A 19541-nucleotide genomic window follows, 5' to 3' on the forward strand; every position below is an offset into this window, starting at 1 on the left:
ATGTGACTCAGAGTATCCCAAGTCACAGTGAGCCTCTCTTGCCAGTAAATGCAGCTCTCCCTCCTTTTTCTCTTCTGTCAGGGAGCCCACCTTGCTAGAGGGAGTTACCTTTGCCAATTCTCTTTATACTGGGCATTCTTACCATCTCTGATTGCCTTCAGATGATAGCCAGCATGACCTTGAGGATCCAGAACGAAAAAGGAAGCTAAAACATCAGAAGGATGTTAAGCATTTGCTCATTTTTATTAGCAAAACCCTGGAGAATGCCTGTGAGCATAAGGGCTGGACCAAGTAAAGAGGACATAGATAAAGGTGAGGCTAAACTTTTTTTTTTTTTTTTTTGAGAGGAAGTCTTGCTCTGTCACCCAGGCTGGAGTGCAGTGGCGCGATCTCAGCTCACTGCAACCTCCGCCTCCCGGTGTTCAAGCTATCCTCCTGCTTCAGCCTCCTAAGTAGCTGGGACTATAGGCGCACGCCACCACGCCAGACTAATTTTTGTATTTTTAGTAAAGATGGGGTTTTGCCATCTTGGCCAGGCTGGTCTCAAACTCCTGACCTCTGGTGATCCACCAGTCTCAGCCTCCCAAAGTTCTAGGATTATAGGCGTGAGCCACCACATCTGTCAGGTTAGGGTAATTTTTTTAATATGGTATTCTTTCCAGAGATTTTGGATGAAAATGCCAGCTCCAGCATCTAGGAGCGATTTTTCTCAGTTGACTGACAGGAAACTGTGATTCATAGATAGACTACACCAAATGAAGCCAACAGGACAGAAATTTCTGCCTACGATGTAGAGGAAGGAATGCAAAGGCAGGAAGATGGGGACTTGGGAGTGGATTTATCATATGTGATTCACCCACCTCAAAATTATGTCCTTTTAGGCTGGGCGTAGTGGTTCATGCCTGTAATCCCAACATTTTGGGAGACTGAGGTGGGCAGATCACCTGAGGTTGGAAGTTTGAGACCAGCCTGGCCAACATGGCAAAACTCCGTCTCTACTAAAATTACAAAAATTAGCCAGGCGTGGTGGCGGGCACCTGTAATCCCAGCTACTCCACAGGCTGAGGCAGGAGAATCGCTCGAACCCGGGAGAGAGAGGTTGCAGTGAGCCAAGATTATGCCACTGCACTCCAGCCTGGGCTACAGAGCAAGACTCCATCTCAAAAAAAAAAAAAAAAAATCATGCCCCTCCAGTAAAGACTAACAATATACTCATATCACCAATCCATTGAGAAATGCATTAGTGCAAGGAGAGCTAGAATCTCTGTAAAGCAGTTGTAGGCCATGGATGCAAATGGGATGAACTGCACTCCTTATGGGATGACACAGTCTCCCTAATTCCAATCAGGGTGATGGAATTGGGAGTAGAACACACAGGTGAGGCCAAGCATCAGCATTTCATTTCGAAGGCATGGAATCTACAGTTGTCATAACTGCCAAAGATACTTATGTAGTCATCTGAATAGTCTGACTCTTTGGTGATACCTAATTACCTAAACAGAAGATCCAGAATTGAAACAGATGGGTAGCCCACCACAAGGTTTTATTTGAGGTATGAAACCAAAAAACTCCAAGTTTGGTGATAAGAGGCCTTACCTGAACCACCACCATAGAATCCTGTCTCCTCACTCAATCCCCAGGTCTGATTAATTTCAGAGACTATGAGCCCCTTAAATAAAAGGAAAGGTGCATACCCTCAAAAAAAAGGCTGTGATAACATGACAAGGATATACTCAGCCTCTTCCCCCTCAACCTCTCCAAATAGACAGCTATTCATAGGGGTAGGTGTACACCCAAGGAAGGAAAATATCTAAAACTTCGGCTTTGAAATAATGGGAGACTAGAACACTGTCATGGATTACCAGTCAGTGGCAGCCTCATGATAAGATTATAAAGCTTTGATTCCAGTAAGCCTCACATTGGGCTCTAATAAGACCCCAAACTCATCTCACGGTTGAGTGTACAATTGGAATAAATAAGTTCAGCAATTGGCATAATTTCCAAGTTGACCCTCTAACCCAAGTCATGAGGGCTATTGTGGTAAGAAAAGCAAATTAAGCCTTTACAGCAGCACTGTCCAACAGAAATATAATGTGACCCAGATGTCTAATTTCAAATTTTCTAGTAGCTGCATTTTTAAAAAGTTAAAAGAAACAGGTGAAATTAATTTTAAAAGCACAGTTTACTGAACCCATGATATCCAAAATAGTATCATTTCAATATGTAGTCAATATAAAACTTATTGAGTTACTTATTTTTATATGAAGTCTTCAAAATATCATCCAGGCGTGGTGGCTCACACCTGTAATCCCAGTACTTTGGGAGGCCGAGGCAAGCAGATCACTTGAGGCCAGGAGTTTGAGACCAGTCCGGCCAACACGTCAAAATCCCATCTCTACTAAAACTATAAAAATTAGCCAGGTGTGGTGGCATATGCCTGTAGTCCCAGCTACTAGGGAGGCTAAGACATGAGAATTGCTTGAACCTGGAAGTTCGAGGCTGCAGTGAGCCAAGATCACACTACTGCACTCCAGCCTGGGTGACAGAGCAAGACTAGGTCTCAAAAAAAAAAAAAAAAAAAAAAACCTAACAGGACTTGGAGGCCAGATGTACCAGGTATTTTTGATGCCTTGGGTAAGACACATATGTGCCTGAAGTGAGAGTTGAGCCCAGGAGTTGAGGTTGCAGTGAGCTATGATTGCACTCCAGCTTGGGTGACAGAGCAAGACCCTGTTTCAAAAAAGAAAAGAAATCAGTGTTAACATCGTTCTTTATTACATCTAATAACCCACTTAGATAGTTTTTCATTCTCATTTCCTCAACTATGGGCTCTGCTGGTTTAGAGGTCTTAGTAACCAATCAAAGAATGTTTCCATCAGGAGACACGAAAATGATAGCACTGACATCTGGGCAGATTTGAAGTTGATAATTCTTTCAGTCAAACCTCAGGAATTGACTGGTAGCCATAGAGGAAAATGAGGAATGGAGAATCTTTCTGGATAGAGTCATGGACCTGGGACTCCCTTGTAGGAGGCTGATATCCCTGCAGGATATCTTGCGTTGTTCCTCAGGTTGCTTTAGGACTCTTAAAGCAAACCACCCTATTTTGTACTTAAAGCTTGCATCGGGTGCTTTCCCAAGCATCCAGGCCCAGGAATGACACTGTATTGGGAAATGAGCTAATTAACCACATCCCTTCTTCCTAAGCCAACTCCAGGGCAACTGCAACATTATCATAGAAGTTGCACAGGTCAATGGCCAGGTGCAGTGGCTCATGCCTGTAATCCCAGCATTTTGGGAGGCCAAGACAGGCAGATCACGAGGTCAGGCATTCGAGACCAGCCTGGCCAACATGGTGAAATCCCATCTCTACTAAAAATACAAAAAATTAGCCAGGCGTGGTGGCAGGTGCCTATAGTCCCAGCTACTCAGGAGGCTGAGGCAGGAGAATGGCCTGAACTTGGGAGGCGGAGCTTGCAGTGAGCCGAGATTGTGCTATTGCACTCCAGCCTGGGTGACAGAGCAAGACTCCATCTAAAAAAAAAATTAGTTGGGCATGGTGGTGCATGCCTGTAATCCCAGCTACTCAGGAGTCTGAGGCAGAAGAATCACTGGAACCCAGAAGGTGGAGGTTGCAGTGAGCCGTGAGCCGAGAGCCGAGATCACACCACTGCACTCTAGCCTGGGCGACAGTACAGAGCAAGACTCCGTCTCAAAAAAAAAAAAAAAAAAAAAAAAAGAAGTTGCACAGATCAAGATCAAAAGACTGAGAAAAGAAACCATGGCTTGACCCCTCCAGGCTTCCTACTGTTTATTGCCAAAATCGTAGTCCTCCTTTTCTGAAAGTGAGACCATGTTCTGGTAAGTTCTTTGCATGGAGGAACACAGAATCTGAGTTTGCTGAGAGTAGGCTGAGAACCGGCCCAACCTCACTCTTCCAGTTAGTCACTCTTCCTCCCTCTGGAAGACTGTGTGAAGGAAAAGAGGAAAATGGGGGTGAACATGTCTGCCCATACTTTCTCCCCTTCTCCATGACAGTATGAAGAACGGGGAACAAGCTTTCTTCCCTCTCCACACTGCCTTTCACATTGCAACATCCTCTGAGTCTATCAGGAGCCATCAGCTGATTCGGCAATGCAATCCATTCTGATGAGAAATGGGATAAAAGCGACCTTTTTTCCCTTTAAACATCATAGTTGACTGACAATGGTCTTTGCTGTCTTCTCTAGAATAGTAGGTAACATGGCAATCATATAGGAGGGAAGACCAGTAGCCTGGAAGAGCGGATATGGTATTTGGGGACTGGCAGAATGAAGTTAGATCAGCAGAGCCACAAAGGACCCCAGTGATCATCTGAGAATTTTAAAATAGGAGACACCAGGCATTGAGCAATTGGTAAGAGGAGCGAAAGGTGAAAGACACACAGAAGAGGCAGTAAGAAGATATGACCTGAACCTATGAGTGAGCAGACACTATAGGGTCAGATGGAGAGTAAAGAGCATTTTGCAGCTGGGCGTAGTGGCTCATGCCTATAATCCCAGCAATCTGGGAGGCTGAGACGGGCAGATGGCTTGAGCTCAGGAGTTTGAGATTGTGGGCAACGTGGCAAAACCCTGTCTCTACAAAAAATACAAAAAATTAGCCAGGCAAGGTGGTGTGTGCCCGTGGTCCCAGCTATTTGTGAGGCTGAGGTGGGAAGATCACTTGAGCCAGGGAGGTGGAGGTTGCAGCGAACCAAGATCACTCCACCACACTCCAGCCTGGATGACAGAGTAAGACTCTGTCTCAAAAAAAAAAAAAAAGAACATTTTGCAGGTAAAGATGTGAACAGCAGAGGAAAAGATGGAGAAGCTGAATCAAAAGGATGGTAAGGTGCTAAAGCAGCCATTGGCTCCTCCTGCTGCTGAGGGAAGGGGAGTATCACCCAGTTGCTAGACCCACACTGAATCCTGTATAACAGCCATCCTCAACCTTGTTGGCACCAGTGACCAGTTTCATGGAAGACAATTTTTCCACAGATGGGATCGTGAGTTGGGGCATGGTTTCAGGAAGATTCAAGGCATTCTGTTTATTGTGCACTTTTTTCTTTCTTTCTTTCTTTCTTTTTTTTTTTTTTTTAGTGAGACAGAGTCTCTGTCATCCAAGTTGGAGTGCAGTGACATGATCTAGGCTCACTGCAACCTCCACGTCCTGGGTTCAAGTGATTCTCCTACTGCAGCCTCCCAAGTAGCTGGGATTTCAGGCGCCCACCACCATGCCCGACTAATTTATGTATTTTTAGTAGAGATGGGTTTTTACCATGTTGGTCAGGCTGGTCTCGAATTCCTGACCTCAGGAGATCCACCTGCCTCGGCCTCCCAAAGTGCTAGGATTACAAGTGTGAGCCACTGTGCCCAGCCTTTATTTCTATTATTATGACATTGTCATATATAATGAAATAATTGTACAACTCACCATAATATAGACTCAGTGGGATCCCTGAGCTTGTTTTCCTGCAACTAGACGGTCCCATCTGGGGGTGATGGGAAAGAGTGGCAGATCATCAGGTGTTAGATTCCCAAGAGGGGCTCAACTTAGATCTCTCACACGCGCAGTTCACAATAGGGTTTGCGCTCCTATGAGAATCTAATGCCGCCGCTGATCTGACAGAAGGCAGAGCTCAGGTGGTAATGTGAATGATGGAGCAGGGATGTAAATACAGATGAAACTTCATTTGCTCACCTGCTGCTCACCTCCTCCTGTGCTGCGCAGTTCCTAACAGGCCATAGATTGTTACTGGTTGGGGACTCCTGCTGTATAATTTTCCCATTATCAAACTATGTTCTAGGCCTGGGGGATGGGAAAGGATAGTTGTTTAGCTGCAAAAAGTTCACTAGAGACCTGGCTGTATGGTCAGCACTCTGTCTTATACATATAGCTTCATAAACCATCAACATTCAAGGCAATCTGGATAAACGTCTTTGTACCTTACAGCCCAAAGAGCCTAACAGATTAGCTTTTCCTCTGGCAATTGCACTCTGCACAAACCGTATAAATTAGTACTAAAACTTTTGATCCACTGGTTTTTATCTCCCGGTAGTAAGACCTGAGGTCTTTTTGATTAGCCCAGAATTCACTGTGGTCATTTCTCCCATCCCAAATAATCAGTGATGTAGCATTAGAAACCTCACTGTTTACCCTAACAACTCCCTCCACTTTTTTTCCCCCCTGGCCCTCCTAGAAAGAACTTCTTGGGCAGTAGGTGCATCCACGTCTAGTGTCTGTCTTGAAATCTGAGAATGTCATGAGCAGTCAAGATGAGTTAGCACCTACAACACAACTCCCTGCTCACAGGAAGTAAAGCACCTGGGTAGAAAATGGGTGTGTTGATGGGTGGCGATCGGTCAAATGGAGAGAAAACAAGAACATACCTGATTAGCTGGGAACTATAACCTCTAGCTACACTCTGAGTACCCCAACCTACTGCTACTCTACTTCCTCACCCTCCTCACCCCTTTTCTTTTCTTTTTTCTTTTCCTTTCCTTTCCTTTCTTTCCTTTTCTTCTCTTTTCTTTTTTCTTTTGAGACGGAGTCTCACTCTGTCACCCAGGCTGGATTACAGTGGTACGATCTTGGCTCACTGCAACCTCTGCCTCCCAGGTTCAAGTGATTCTCCTGCCTCAGCCTACTGAGTAACTGGGATTACAGGTGCACGCCAACATGCCCGGCTGACTTTTGTATTTTTAGTAGAGACGGGGTTTCCCTATGTTGGTCAGGCTGGTCTTGAACTCCTGACCTCGTGATCCACCTGCCTCAGCCTACCAAAGTGCTGGGATTATAGGCATGAGCCACCGCGCCCAGCTCCCCATCCCTTTTCTGCTGTCTACTACTCCTCTCCTCTCTCCTTCTGCCTGATCTCCTTCCTCTCTTCTACCCCCATTTTTCTTTTCTTTTCTTTTCTTTTTTTTTTTTTTTTTTTTGGAGATGGAGTCTTGCTCTGTCGCCCAGGCTGGAGTGCAGTGGCACAATCTTGGCTCACTGCAACCTCCACCTCCCAGGTTCAAGTGATCCTCACGCCTCAGCCTTCCCAGTAGCTGGGATTACAGGCGCCCACCACCATGCCCGACTAATTTATGTATTTTTAGTACAGATGGGTTTTCGCCATGTTTGCCAGACTGGTCTTGAACTCCTGATCTCGAGTGATCCACCCACCTCGGCCTCCCAAAGTGCTGAGATCAGAGGCATGAGCCACTGCACCTGGCCATTGACTTGTGCAACTTCTATGATAATGTTGCAGTTGCCCTGGAGTTGGCTTAGGAAGAAGGGATGTGGTTAATTAGCTCATTTCCCAATACAGTGTCATTCCTGGGCCTGGATGCTTGGGAAAGCACCCGATGCAAGCTTTAAGTACAAAATATGAGCCACTGCACGTGGCCCACTCAATTTTTCTTCAGGATCCTGGGTGGTATGAGTAAACCCCAAGGAAACATTGGCAGGACCCAATCCTCTCTTTCAAAAAGTCTCCAGTGACAAAAAGATGAATTTTTTCACAGTGAGGCACAAATGTATTTTTTCACCTATGAAATTGGCAAAGTTTGAAAGCCCATTTTATTTACAAAAATGTGGGGAAATAAGCACTCTCATACACTTGCTGGTGGAAGCAGAAATTGGTACAAACTCTATATGAAAATTATAAATACACATGCCTACTTTGGGAGGCCGAGGCGGGCGGATCATGAGGTCAGGAGATCGAGACCATCCTGACTAACAGGGTGAAACCCCGTCTCTACTAAAAATACAGGTGGTGGGCGCCTGTAGTCCCAGCTACTTGGGAGGCTGAGGCAGGAGAATGGTTTGAACCCGGGAGGCGGAGCTTGCAGTAAGCCGAGTTCGTGCCACTGCACTCCAGCCTGGGCGACAGAGTAAGACTTCGTCTCAAAAATAATAATAATAAATAAATATACATGCCTTTTGACATAACAGTTCTACTTCTGGGAATTCATTCTACAGATGTACATGTAGCAAACTGAATTTTAATCTTTTTCTTTCAGGGAATATCCATTAAAGATGGCTCTAATTAGAAAGTAGCATTCTTTGGAATTCTCTGCAGCCCACAATACGAAATGTCTACTGTTGCAGTCAATGACTGGGTAAGGTGGCTCACGCCTGTAATCCAGCACTTTGGGAGGCCGAGGTGCTTGGATCACTTAAAGCCAAGAGTTCAAGACCAGCCCGGCCAACATGGTGAAACTCTGTCTCCACTGAAAATATAAAAATTAGCTGATGTGGTGGCGCATGCCTGTAATCTCAGCTACCTGGGAGGCTGAGTCAGGAAAATCACTTGAACCTGGTAGGTAGAGGTTGCAGTGCACTGAGATTGTGCCACTGCACTCCAGCCTGGGTGACAGAGCGAGACTCCATCTCAAAAAAAAAAAAAAAAAAAGAGAAAGAAAATGATATAGGTAGGTGACATTTCCCCCATCAAACCTTCCCCTGATTTCTCCAATAGAACGACACAAACAGCACTTCACTATATCCCTTACAGATTGCAGTTGAAGAACTCAAGCTATTCACCAACTGTTCTGCTTTCTGATTAATAAGTATGAGAGGATTATGACTGTGTAATATGAGATATTGGGCAAGAAGTGATTAAAAAGCAGTATCTCAAGTTACTCTCGCTGCAGAGGCACGTAACACTGTTGCCCAGGAAATGCCAGAGCATTGTGCAAATGGAGAAGTCGTTTTCAGTTCCGATCTCAAGCAGGAAGGAACTCCTCCAGACAGAGGGGCTTTAAACCTCCTTTTCTTGGCCACAACATATATGAATACAGTCACTAGAGGAGAAAGTTCCCAGCAGATTACATGCTCACAGCCCTTGGGTTAGAGATTCAGAGCATTCAGCCTCACTCAGCTATTCTCAGACTCAGCATCCAAACACTGCAGCTTCAGCTTGTGCAGAAAGATGATGCTGAGTAATAGGATCCTATAGAAAGAGGCAGACATCCCAGTGCAGGGTGTCCTGTGTGAGACCAGGAGACATCGGCTGCCTACAAATAATTAGACCCAACCTGCCCCTCTGGTTTAGGGTCATCACTGGCATCATCTGAAGAGGAGCAGGAGTTGGACATCAGAACCCACTGTGGGTTTTCTGAAGTTTTTTTTGCTTTTTGAGACAGAATTTCACTCTTGTTGCCCAGGCTGGAGTGCAGTGTCATAATCTCGGCTCACTGCAACCTGCGCTTCCTGGGTTCAAGTGATTCTCCTGCCTCAGCCTTCTAAGCAGCTGAGATTACAGGCTCCTGCCATCATGCCCGGCTAATTTTTGTATTTTTGGTAGAGACGGGGTTTCAGCATGTTGACCAGGCTGGTCTCGAACTCCTTTCCACTGACGATCCGCCAGCCTCAGCCTCCCAAAGTGCTGAGATTACAGACGTAAGCCACTGTGCCCGGCCTCATTGTGGGTTTTTAACTAGTGTGTAGTACAGACCTTTTTCAGTCACTCTCAGCATTTCATTATGATGTCTTTACAAAGTTCTGAGGTTGGTGAATTCCAAGACAATGTTAGAATCTTCTAGAAAAGTAAAGATATGCACTACCTTTTACCAATTTCTTTACCATTGTTTGTGCCACACATTACAACAGCTCTTCATTTAAGGTGGGGGAGGGTATGATATTGAGTTGAAACATCATGGTACTTTCTGTTTTATGTTGGACAAGCCTTCTGTGCTTTGTCTTGTCTGTAGCACCAATTTTCATGGTTCTATGGTGTATTTACAGACATGGTTCTATGGTGTATTTACAGACAATGGTGGTGGTGGGATGGAACAGAATAATGTTGGGGTCTGGAGTGCCTGGATAGCAGGAAATAATTCAGACAGAAAAATAGCAAGGCCAAAAATAAATTGTGCCCTTGAGAGGCTGAAAGAGAATGAGATATGAATCCCTGACTGTAATTGTAGCTGTGTTCACTGTGAGGACAGGTTTTTGCCCTCTGATAATAAATAGACTTTAATCCTAGGTGTGAGTGCTAGCCACTGTCAACAGGGGTGGCTCCAAATAAATCCAAAGTAATTGCCTAAGACACAACATCAGCCCACAACCAAATTCTCACACTGGAGAGTTACATGACTGGTGGATACAACTCATTAGGTAATAGTCAAGGCACTGGTTCTTCCCAGTCAACAAACATCCTCTAAATGCTTCAGGAGCCAGCCAGGCAAGCTATTCTAGCCATGGAGAGGTGTGGCTCTGGTGCGCGATGACACACTGTGAACACCCAAGCTATGCAGTGCTGATTAGTTGGGTAATGGATGAATGAGTCAAAGATCACGCTTCCCAGTTTGTCAGCTACTTGGTAGCTCCCAGGGACTGGCTCCAGTCTGTCACTGGCTCCATGCAAGCAAGCAATCCTGGGGCTGATTGTGAGCCACAGAGTCACTGTCAAGACCTGAGTTTCAGTGGAGTAGGTGGAGAGGCAGGATAAAGAGACATCTGACTCGCAACCTTTAATCTAGAGAGGAAAACTCAGAGGCTACGTTTTCCTGAGCATCTTCCTTTTCTTCAGGGCATTGTGAATTTGTGATGACAGCCCAAGGGAAGAAGCAAAGCAAGAGTCTGGTCCCACAGACTAGGCATCCTAAGGCCAGTTCAGGCAATGTATGAAGTCTTGCCTATAAGACATGACCACCACTGTTGAGACTTGTCACGCTGCCAACCAAAAGTTCTGGGATGGGGGGTTGGGGGGTGGTGAACTTTCTTTCCAATCCCCAGTGTTTCGGGAAGAATAAAGGAATCACATATTCTCAGCTTTAAATCCTGGCTAACTTTCTTAATCATTGAATGAGTGCAGACAAAGAATAAATATCTGAGTCTCAATTTCTTATCTGTAAATATAATATCCACATTGTAGGGTTGTTCTGAATATCACATTAAATCAGGTACATAAAGCACCCAACCCAGTACCTAGTGCAAGTAGAAGCTCCATAAATGATAGAGTTTCTATCTCTGGGATTAGTGAATCTCAGAGTTAGAAAAATGTAAAAAGTCATCCAAGAAAACCCTCCTTCAATAAGCCGGGCATGGTGGCACGTGTCTGTAGTCCCAGCTACTCAGGAGGCTGAGGCAAGAGAATGGCTTGAACCTGGGAGGCGGAGGTTGCAGTGAGCCAAGATTGCGTCGCTGCACTCCAGCCTGCGCAACACAGTGAGACTTTGTGTCAAAAAAAGCAAAACAAAACAAACGAACGAACAAAAACCAAAAAAAGACCCAAACCCAAAACCAAACCAAACAAAAATCCCTCCTTCAGATTTTCTGTTGTCAGAATCCCCTATGCCACCTCTAAGACATGGGCCATTCAGCCTCTGCTTAGATTCCATCCAAGGCACGAGGGATCCTTTTCAGCAGTTCTGAGGGTCTTACCGAAATTGAGCTGAAATGTAATTCTCAGGGGCTCCTACTACTTGAAATAGTGACACCTTGTCATATGCAGGACAAGTGCTTCCGGTTGTACAGACTGCACGTTGCTCAGCTGTGGGCATCTGCTGCTTTTCACGTAGACTAGTATGTAAACAGTGTCCCTGGAGTTGGGCAGTGTGATGGCCCTATCAGTGTGATAATCATTCAAATATTTGGTGACAACCTCACACTCATTTGAGTCTTCTCCAATGAAAACACTCATAATTCCTTCTGTCATGCCTCATCTGGCAAGTTTTGGTTTTCCATCACCCTAGTGACTCTTCTCTGAATGTTCAACTGTGTGACACCTGGATCCGGGCACAATGCATTCATCATCTTCCGGCCAGTTGGGAATAGTGAGATTCACTTTTCATACCTCATGCTGCTATGTTCTCCTACCTCTACTCCACCCTGTATTTTATAATTTGTTTTGTTATTTTAGTTTTCATTTAATCCAAGAACAGGACTTTACATTGGCAAAGATTACTCAAGACTCGCAGACCAAGGGCAGAAGTTTTTTTTTTTTTTTTTTTTTTCCCAGTCTTAGAAAATTCCCTCCAACTTGACATTGATTCGTTTTCTTCTTCTTTCTTTTCTTTTCCTTTTGTTTGTTTGTTTTTAAAATTTTCATTGCACTGGCATGTAGCTAAGATGTCTCTATCTTGACCCCAATTTTATTACGGGAGACTTTGTTTAGTTTTTTGGTCAAGTTATTTATTTATTCAGCCAACATTCATTGGGCACCTGCTGTGTCTTGTACCAGATACTTGCCGTGGACGCCGTGTTGTGGCTGTGAGTGTTTTAACAGCTGACTACCCAGAAGAAAAAAAAGCCCTAGTTTGTAATGTTTGCTGATTTCCATGGCGTAACTACTTCCTACCATGGCAGATTTCAAACTACCAAGGTGATGTCATTGAACATAGAGTTGGAAAGAGATGTATTTGCATAAACAGCTCTTGTGAGCCAGCATGAGGCAGTCCCAGCACACCACTGTTAATTTACAGATGAGCCACCTATGGCCTCTGCCTTAGGAAAGCTCCATGAGTTTCTTAGAATGTGGTGATGCACAGAGTCCATCTCTCCTCTAAATCTACCATGGAGAAACCATGTCAAAGGAGGAAATAACATTTGTCTGACATGATTTGTTCTCAGAGCACCTATATTGTTTCATAATTGCAAAGGATTCTTTTAGGTGCTTGGGAACCATTCCTTTCATATTTCATTCGAAGTTATTTTCAGGCCGGGCACGGTGGCTCACGCCTGTCATACTAGCACTTTGGGAGGCTGAGGTGGGTGGATCACCTGAGATCAGAAGTTCGAGGCCAGCCTGGCCAACATGGCAAAACTCCTTCTGTACTAAAAATACAAAAATTAGCCAGGTGTGGTGGCGGGCGCCTGTAATCTCAGCTACTCGGGAGGCTGAGGCAGGAGAATCGCTTGAACCTGCGAGGCAGAGGTTGCAGTGAGCTGAGATTGCACCATTGCACTCCAGCCTGGGAGACTAGAAGCAATGTCAGTCTCATTCACCTATAGTTTAGAGGTTCTACCTCCTCCTCCCTTCAAAAAACTGTACACTGTTTGCCCATTTCTAGTCTTCTAACACTTTGGCTATTCTCCATACATTCTCAAAGCTCTGTATGAGCAACTGGGAAATCTCAATCCTAAATTCTTTCAGTATCTCATGGCAAATTCTGTTCCAATACTGAAGCCCAGCACTCGTTCATGTGGAGAGTTAATGTACTTCCCTCTTCACCTATTTTGAGCTTTGAGTCTAACAATGTAGAGTCTTCTCTTTTGGATCCAAAGATTTTTCTACATGATGAGAAAGACTGAAGGAAAATAAGGATAAGGGTTTGTTTCTTCATGTTGCCACGGCACAAAATCTTTGTTAACTGTAACAGTAAGAATGATGGCACCCTGAAGATGTCCATGTCCTGATCTCCTGGTCAGGAGTGATATGTTATGTGACATGAGACTATTTTATGTTACACAGTGAGAAGGAATTAAGGTTGTACATGGTATTAAGCTTGCTAAACAGCAGACCTTAAGATAAGAAGGTCACACTGGACTCTCCAAATGAGCCCAATTTAACCACAAAGATCCCTTGAATGTAGAACAGGGAAGAAGAAAAGATGTAAAGATGCTATGCTGCTGACTTTGAAGATGGAAGAAGGGGCCAAGACAGGAGGAATGCAGGCAGACCCTAGAAGCTAAAAAGGCAAGAACATGACTTCTCTTCTAGAGCCTCTGGAAGGAATGCAAGGCCAGGCACGGCGGCTCATGCCTGTAATCCAACACTTTGGGAGGTCAAGGCGGGTGGATCGCTCGAGCCTAGGAATTCGAGACCAGCCTGGGCAACATGACAAAACCCCATCTCTACAAAAAACACAAAAATTTGCCCGGCATGGTGGCACGTGCTGGCAGTCCCAGCTACTCAGGAGGCTGAGGCATGAGAATAACTGGGCCCAGAGAGGTGGAGGCTGCAGTGAGCAGTGATCATACCACTGCACCCCAGTCTGGGCAACAGAGTGACACCCTGTCTCAAAAAAAAAAAAAAAAAAAAACAGGCCAGCTGCAGTGGCTCACGCCTGTAATCCCAGCACTCTGGGAGGCCGAGGTGGACAGATCACAAGGTTAGGAGTTCGAGACCAAACCTGGCCAACCCAAAACTACAAAAAGTTAGCCAGGTATGGTGGCAGGTGCCTGTAATCCCAGCTACTCAGGAGGCTGAGGCAGGAGAATCGCTTGAACCCGGGAGGCAGATTTTGCAGTGAGCCGAGACTGTACCATTGCACTCCAGCCTGAGCGACAGTGCAAGACTCCATCTCAAAAAAAAAAAAAAAAAAAAAAAAAACCACAAAAACAAACAAAAAAACCAAATAAACAAAAAACAGAAGGAAGGCAGCCCTGTTGACTCCTTGATTTTAGCCCAGTGAGGCCCATTTTAGACTTCTGACCTCCAGGATTGTAAGATCACACATTTGTGTTTTTAAGCTACCAAGTTTGTGGTGATTTGATACAGCAGCAATAGAAAACTCATACACAAACCCATTCCAGACCTCCTCCCTTTCTGTCTTCCACTCTAGAAGCTGGAGAGCCTAATTATTTCCGTGTCAGCAGGTCTGTGTTTTCCAAGTCCACATGATGGTCACCCAGATACCACTTTCATCAACATATGGTGTGCTGGAAATCCAGAGGACCTTGACCAAAGCTTTAGCTGTCAAGACACACCCAGTGGCAGAGGAGAAGATAATGCTTCTCCTCTATAGTGTTATGCTCAGCTGCAGCCACATCTAGTGTGAGAAATTTCTGACCACACAGCTCTATCTGTAGGTGACACATGGACACAGCCTCTTCCCAAGGTGTCTTCGTATAGGGCTAGAGTGCTACATGCGGACATATTTCCAAACATAGCCATACATTTTACCTGTAACTCCCTTTCCCTACCATCTCAGTGTCCTAGCCCCTGAGAGCAGAAGTCCCATTGTATCCCAATTCCAAGATTCACCACGTTTTCTGGCTCAAAATTAGTGTTTCTGCCGGGGGTAGTGGCTCACACCTGTAATCCCAGCACTTTGAGAGGCTGAGAGGGGTGGATCACCTGAGGTCAGGAGTTCGAGACCAGCCTGACCAACATGGTGAAACCCCATCTCTACCAAAATTACAAAATTAGCCGGGTGTGGTGGCGTATGCCTGTAACCCCAGCTACTTAGGTGATTGAGGCAAGAGTCACCCGGCTACTTTTTGTATTTTTAGTAGAGACAGAGTTTCACTATGTTGGCCAGGCTTGTCTCAAACTCCTGACCTTGTGATCTGCCCGCCTCGGCCTCCCAAAGTGCTGGGATTACAGGCTTGAGCCACCTCGCCCAGCAGAGACTGCATTTCTTGTTCACCAGGACAGTACTTGTGCTGTTCTTCCTTTTAGCCTTATCTATATGCCCTCTGTGTCTCTAGCTCAAGGTGATTGATTTCCATCCACCATAAATGTTCCCTTGAAGGGTTCTGTTCTCTTCCGTCTCTGTGTTCCATTCTTAAGTGTCATGCCTCCGAGTCTCCGCAACTGAGGTCACTCAGTTTGTTACTCATGCTCTGAACTTAGGTACCCACTGTTTGTTACTCATTAATATGTTCTAGGTGCCATGGGGAAATCCAAGATGCTTCATGTGACAGGAATCCTGCCTTGTGGTTCACAGTCCAGTTGAGAGATGACTATTTAACCACTAGGAGAAAAAGTAGTGCCTGCTCAAAGAAAGGGATTGATAAAATGCAATGGGCAATCAGAGGGGGACAGAGGGCACTTCCAATTTAAAGACAGACCTCAAGGAGGAGGAACTTCTAAGCCAGACCCGCAGAAGTATAAAACAACTTAAAAGATGGCGAGGCGTGGTGGCTCACGCTGTAATTAATCCCAGCACTTTGGGAGACCAAGGCGGGTGGATCACTGGAGGTCAGGAGCTTGAGACCATCCTGGTGAAACCCCATCTCTACTAAAAATACAAAAATTAGCTGGGTGTGGTGGTGCATGTTTGTAATCCCAGCTACTCAGGAGGCTGAGGCAGGAGAATAGCTTGAACCAGGGAGTCGGAGGTTAAGGTGAGCTGAGATCGCGCCACTGCACTCCAGTCTGGTGACAGAGCAAGACTCTGTCTCAATAAATAAATAAACAAGCTGGTGTGGTGGTGCACACCTGTAATCCCAGCTATTCGGGTGGTTGAGCCAGGAGAATTGCTTGAACCCGGGAGGCAGAGGTTGCAGTGAACCAAGATCGCACCACTGCACTGCAGCCTGTGTGACAGAGCCAGACTTGTCTCAAAACAAACAAACAAAAAGCTTAAAGATATGAAGAAAGGGGTGGGTATCATTGCAGGCAGAGGAGACTGTTATGTGTGTGAAATGTGCAGAGGTGTGATAAGGCTGGTGTGTCCATGGAGAAGAATGAAGTTCAGCTTGGATAGGCACAGGCTGGTGTGTAGGGATGATGGTGGTGGGACTACTGTGAGATAAGACTAGAACGTTCTGTGGGGCCAGACCCTGGAGGGTTATAAAGTCAGCATACAGGACTTGCCTTTCCGCTGAGGTCATTGACAGTCTTAGAAGTTTGGTGGGCAAGGAGAAAAGTCATCTGTTTTTCAAATGTGTAATAACCACTAACTTTAAGAAAGAAAGCCAGTATTCGATGATTTAACCAAATGGTGTGGGTTGTCATCTAACTTCTGATCTCTTTCTCTCTTTCAAAAAAAAGAAACTTTTAAACAAAATTTCCAAGTTAATAGGGGGCAAGCAAAAAAATGGTGACATAGGTGCTGAAAGGCCCTACCTAAGCCTATCCCAGGGAAAACTGAGGCTAGAAACAAAAATGTTACCCAGCTCCACCAGGCACTGACCTTTTCACAGCGGTGCAATCAGAGGAGATGAACAGGAGGAGGCAGCTCTCAAATACGACGAGGGCTGCCATGGAAATGGCCTTGGAATGGCATTTGGGAACCCAGATTGTACTGTTCCCTCTGTCATTGACTCACAGATCCCTTCCCTTTTCCAGGTCCCAGTTTCCCATCTGAACACTGAGGGGGGCCCATCAAGGCGGCCTCTCAGGGTCCTAACCACCTTAGGCATGGAAAGTTCAGGGAACTCTATTCTGTTTCCTTTTGAGGTGCCTTAGCCCCTCTGCTGCTGCCCCCAGCATGGGCATGAAATGAACGCATTCCACCATTCTTTCCTCATCTCTGGAGCTTCTCCTGTCCTAAAATGCTGTACCCAGATCTCTGGATAGAGAGAATACCAACCATAGTCCCCTTAATTCTGTTGCCCTTTCCAGGTAGATTTTGGCGTGCATTGGAGGATGTCTCAGGTGGGAGTGATGCTGGGGTGGAAAAACCTTGAAGAAACTCAAAGACAAAACCTCTCTCCAAGGAAGACCTATCCCAGAGCACTGTTTAGAAAGTGACTTTTAGAGAAAGCGTGGCTCCACCGAATTCACTGTGTTGTGTAAAGCTGTGAAGTGTGGAGTGGGGTGGGAATGAGGTTATGTTTTGGATGGAAGCAGCACCGAAGAATGGCCCTTGAATTGGCATTCTGCCCCTCACAGATTCCCTGGTCTGAATACCTGGAGTTGCAGATGGGCCTGGGGCAGATCTGACTGGTTTGGAAGTGCAGCTCCTTGATGTTGGACTGCCAGACTGGGCAACATAGTGAGACCCCATCTCTACCAAAACATTTTAAAAACTGCTAGCAGCAGCTGGGCGCGGTGGCTCAAGCCTGAAATCCCAGCACTTTGGGAGGCTGGGATGGGCAGATCACTTGGGGTCAGGAGTTAGAGACCAGCTTGGCCAACATGGTGAAACCCCATCTCTACTAAAAACACAAAAACTAGCCAGGTGTGGTGGTGCATGCCTGTAGTCCCAGCTACTGGGAGGCTGAGGCAGGAGAATCGCTTGGACGCAGGAGGCGGAGGTTTCAGTGAGCCAAGATCGCGCCACTGCACTCCAGCCTGAGCGACAGAGCAATACTGCATCTCAAACAAACAAACAAAAAACTGCCAGCAGCTTGATCTTGGCATCACTTATCACCACTGATGGGCAAGACAGAGCTGAGAAAATGGCAGTGGAGCCAAGAGTAGAGGCAGAAGTAGGGCTCAGAAGGGAAGGAGCGGTAGGGAGATCCCCAAGGTCTTGCACCACAGCCTGGCTATGAGTGAGTCCCCATACCTCCCGCAGCAGATCCTGCAGAGAAGGCATCATCTCTTTCCTGGTGACAATGTCTATCTTCCAGGACACAGCTGCCTCTTCAAAGCTAAGGCAAATCTTGTGCTGGAACCGAGGCCCCATCTGTTGGATTCCTCCACCCAGACCATTTGCCAAAATGATGGAATAGGGCCAGGCCTGCCAAGAGGTCTTCAGAGGGTATCTAGGTGAAGCCCTCTCTCTACTAAAGAGGGAAGTTAGGACTACGGATAGGGAAGGATTTTCCCAAGGTCATTTATCTAGCAAGTAGCTGCAGTAAAACTTGATGCCAGGCCTTCTTACACAAGATGTAGGTTAAGAGAGCATTAGCCTTAAGCCAGACTACATGGGTCCAAATCCTGACTGCTTCTCTGTTGGCTGAGAGGTTTGACCAATTTCATTAACCTCTTTCAGATTCAGCTGCCCTTTTATTTTTTTATTTTTATTTTGTTTGTTTGTTTCTTGAGACAGGGTCTTGCTCTGTCACCCAGGCTGGAGTGCAATGGCACGACCATGGCTGACTGCAGCCTTGGCGCCCTGGACTCAAGTAATCCTCCTACCTCAGCCTCCGGAGTAGCTGGGATTATAGGCGCATGGCACCGTGGCTGGCTAATTTTTTAAAAATTTGATAGAGATGGGGTCTCACTGTGTTGCCCAGTCTGGTCTTGAACTCCCGGGCTCAAGTGATCCTCCAGCCTCAACCTCCCAAAGCACTGTTTTCCAATTAAATGAAATAATAAATGAAAATCACTTAACGTAATGACTGCATATAATAAGAGCTCAATACATGTTAGTGAAAAAAAATGCCTAATTACTTTTCTCTACCTTCTGCAATAAAGACCTCCCAGTCCCAGTTCTTTTCCCCAGAGCAAACTACTAAGTAGATATTAGGTTTCCCTAGAGCTGGTCAAAGGTATCACTCCTTTGGTTTTGCTCAAAGCAGAGAGCATTGTTGTTTGATGCCATTATTAACACTAGGTGGGTACCTTTTTTTTTTTTTTTTTTTTTTTTGAGACGGAGTCTCACTCTGTTGCCTAGGCTGGAGTGCAGTGGTACCGTATCGGCTCACTGCAACCTCTGTCTCCTGGGTTCAAGCAATTCTCCTGCCTCAGCCTCCCAAATAGGTGGGATTACAGGTGCCCACCGCCATGCCTGGCTGATTTTTTTTTTTTTTTTAATATTTTTAGTAGAGACAGGATTTCACCATGTTGGCCAGGGTGGTCTCGAACTTCTGACCTCAGGTGATCTGCCTGCCTCAGCCTCCCAAAGTGTTGGGATTACAGGCATGAGTCACTGTGCCCAGCTGTGGGTATCTCCTAATAGTGGTCCAGGCCGTCTTCCCACAGACACAGTGAACCGTAACCAACAGGATGTGCTTGTGTAAGTTGC

Source organism: Macaca nemestrina, chromosome 14 (assembly GCF_043159975.1).
Source record: "Macaca nemestrina isolate mMacNem1 chromosome 14, mMacNem.hap1, whole genome shotgun sequence".
In the NCBI taxonomy this organism is placed as follows: Eukaryota; Metazoa; Chordata; class Mammalia; order Primates; family Cercopithecidae; genus Macaca; species Macaca nemestrina.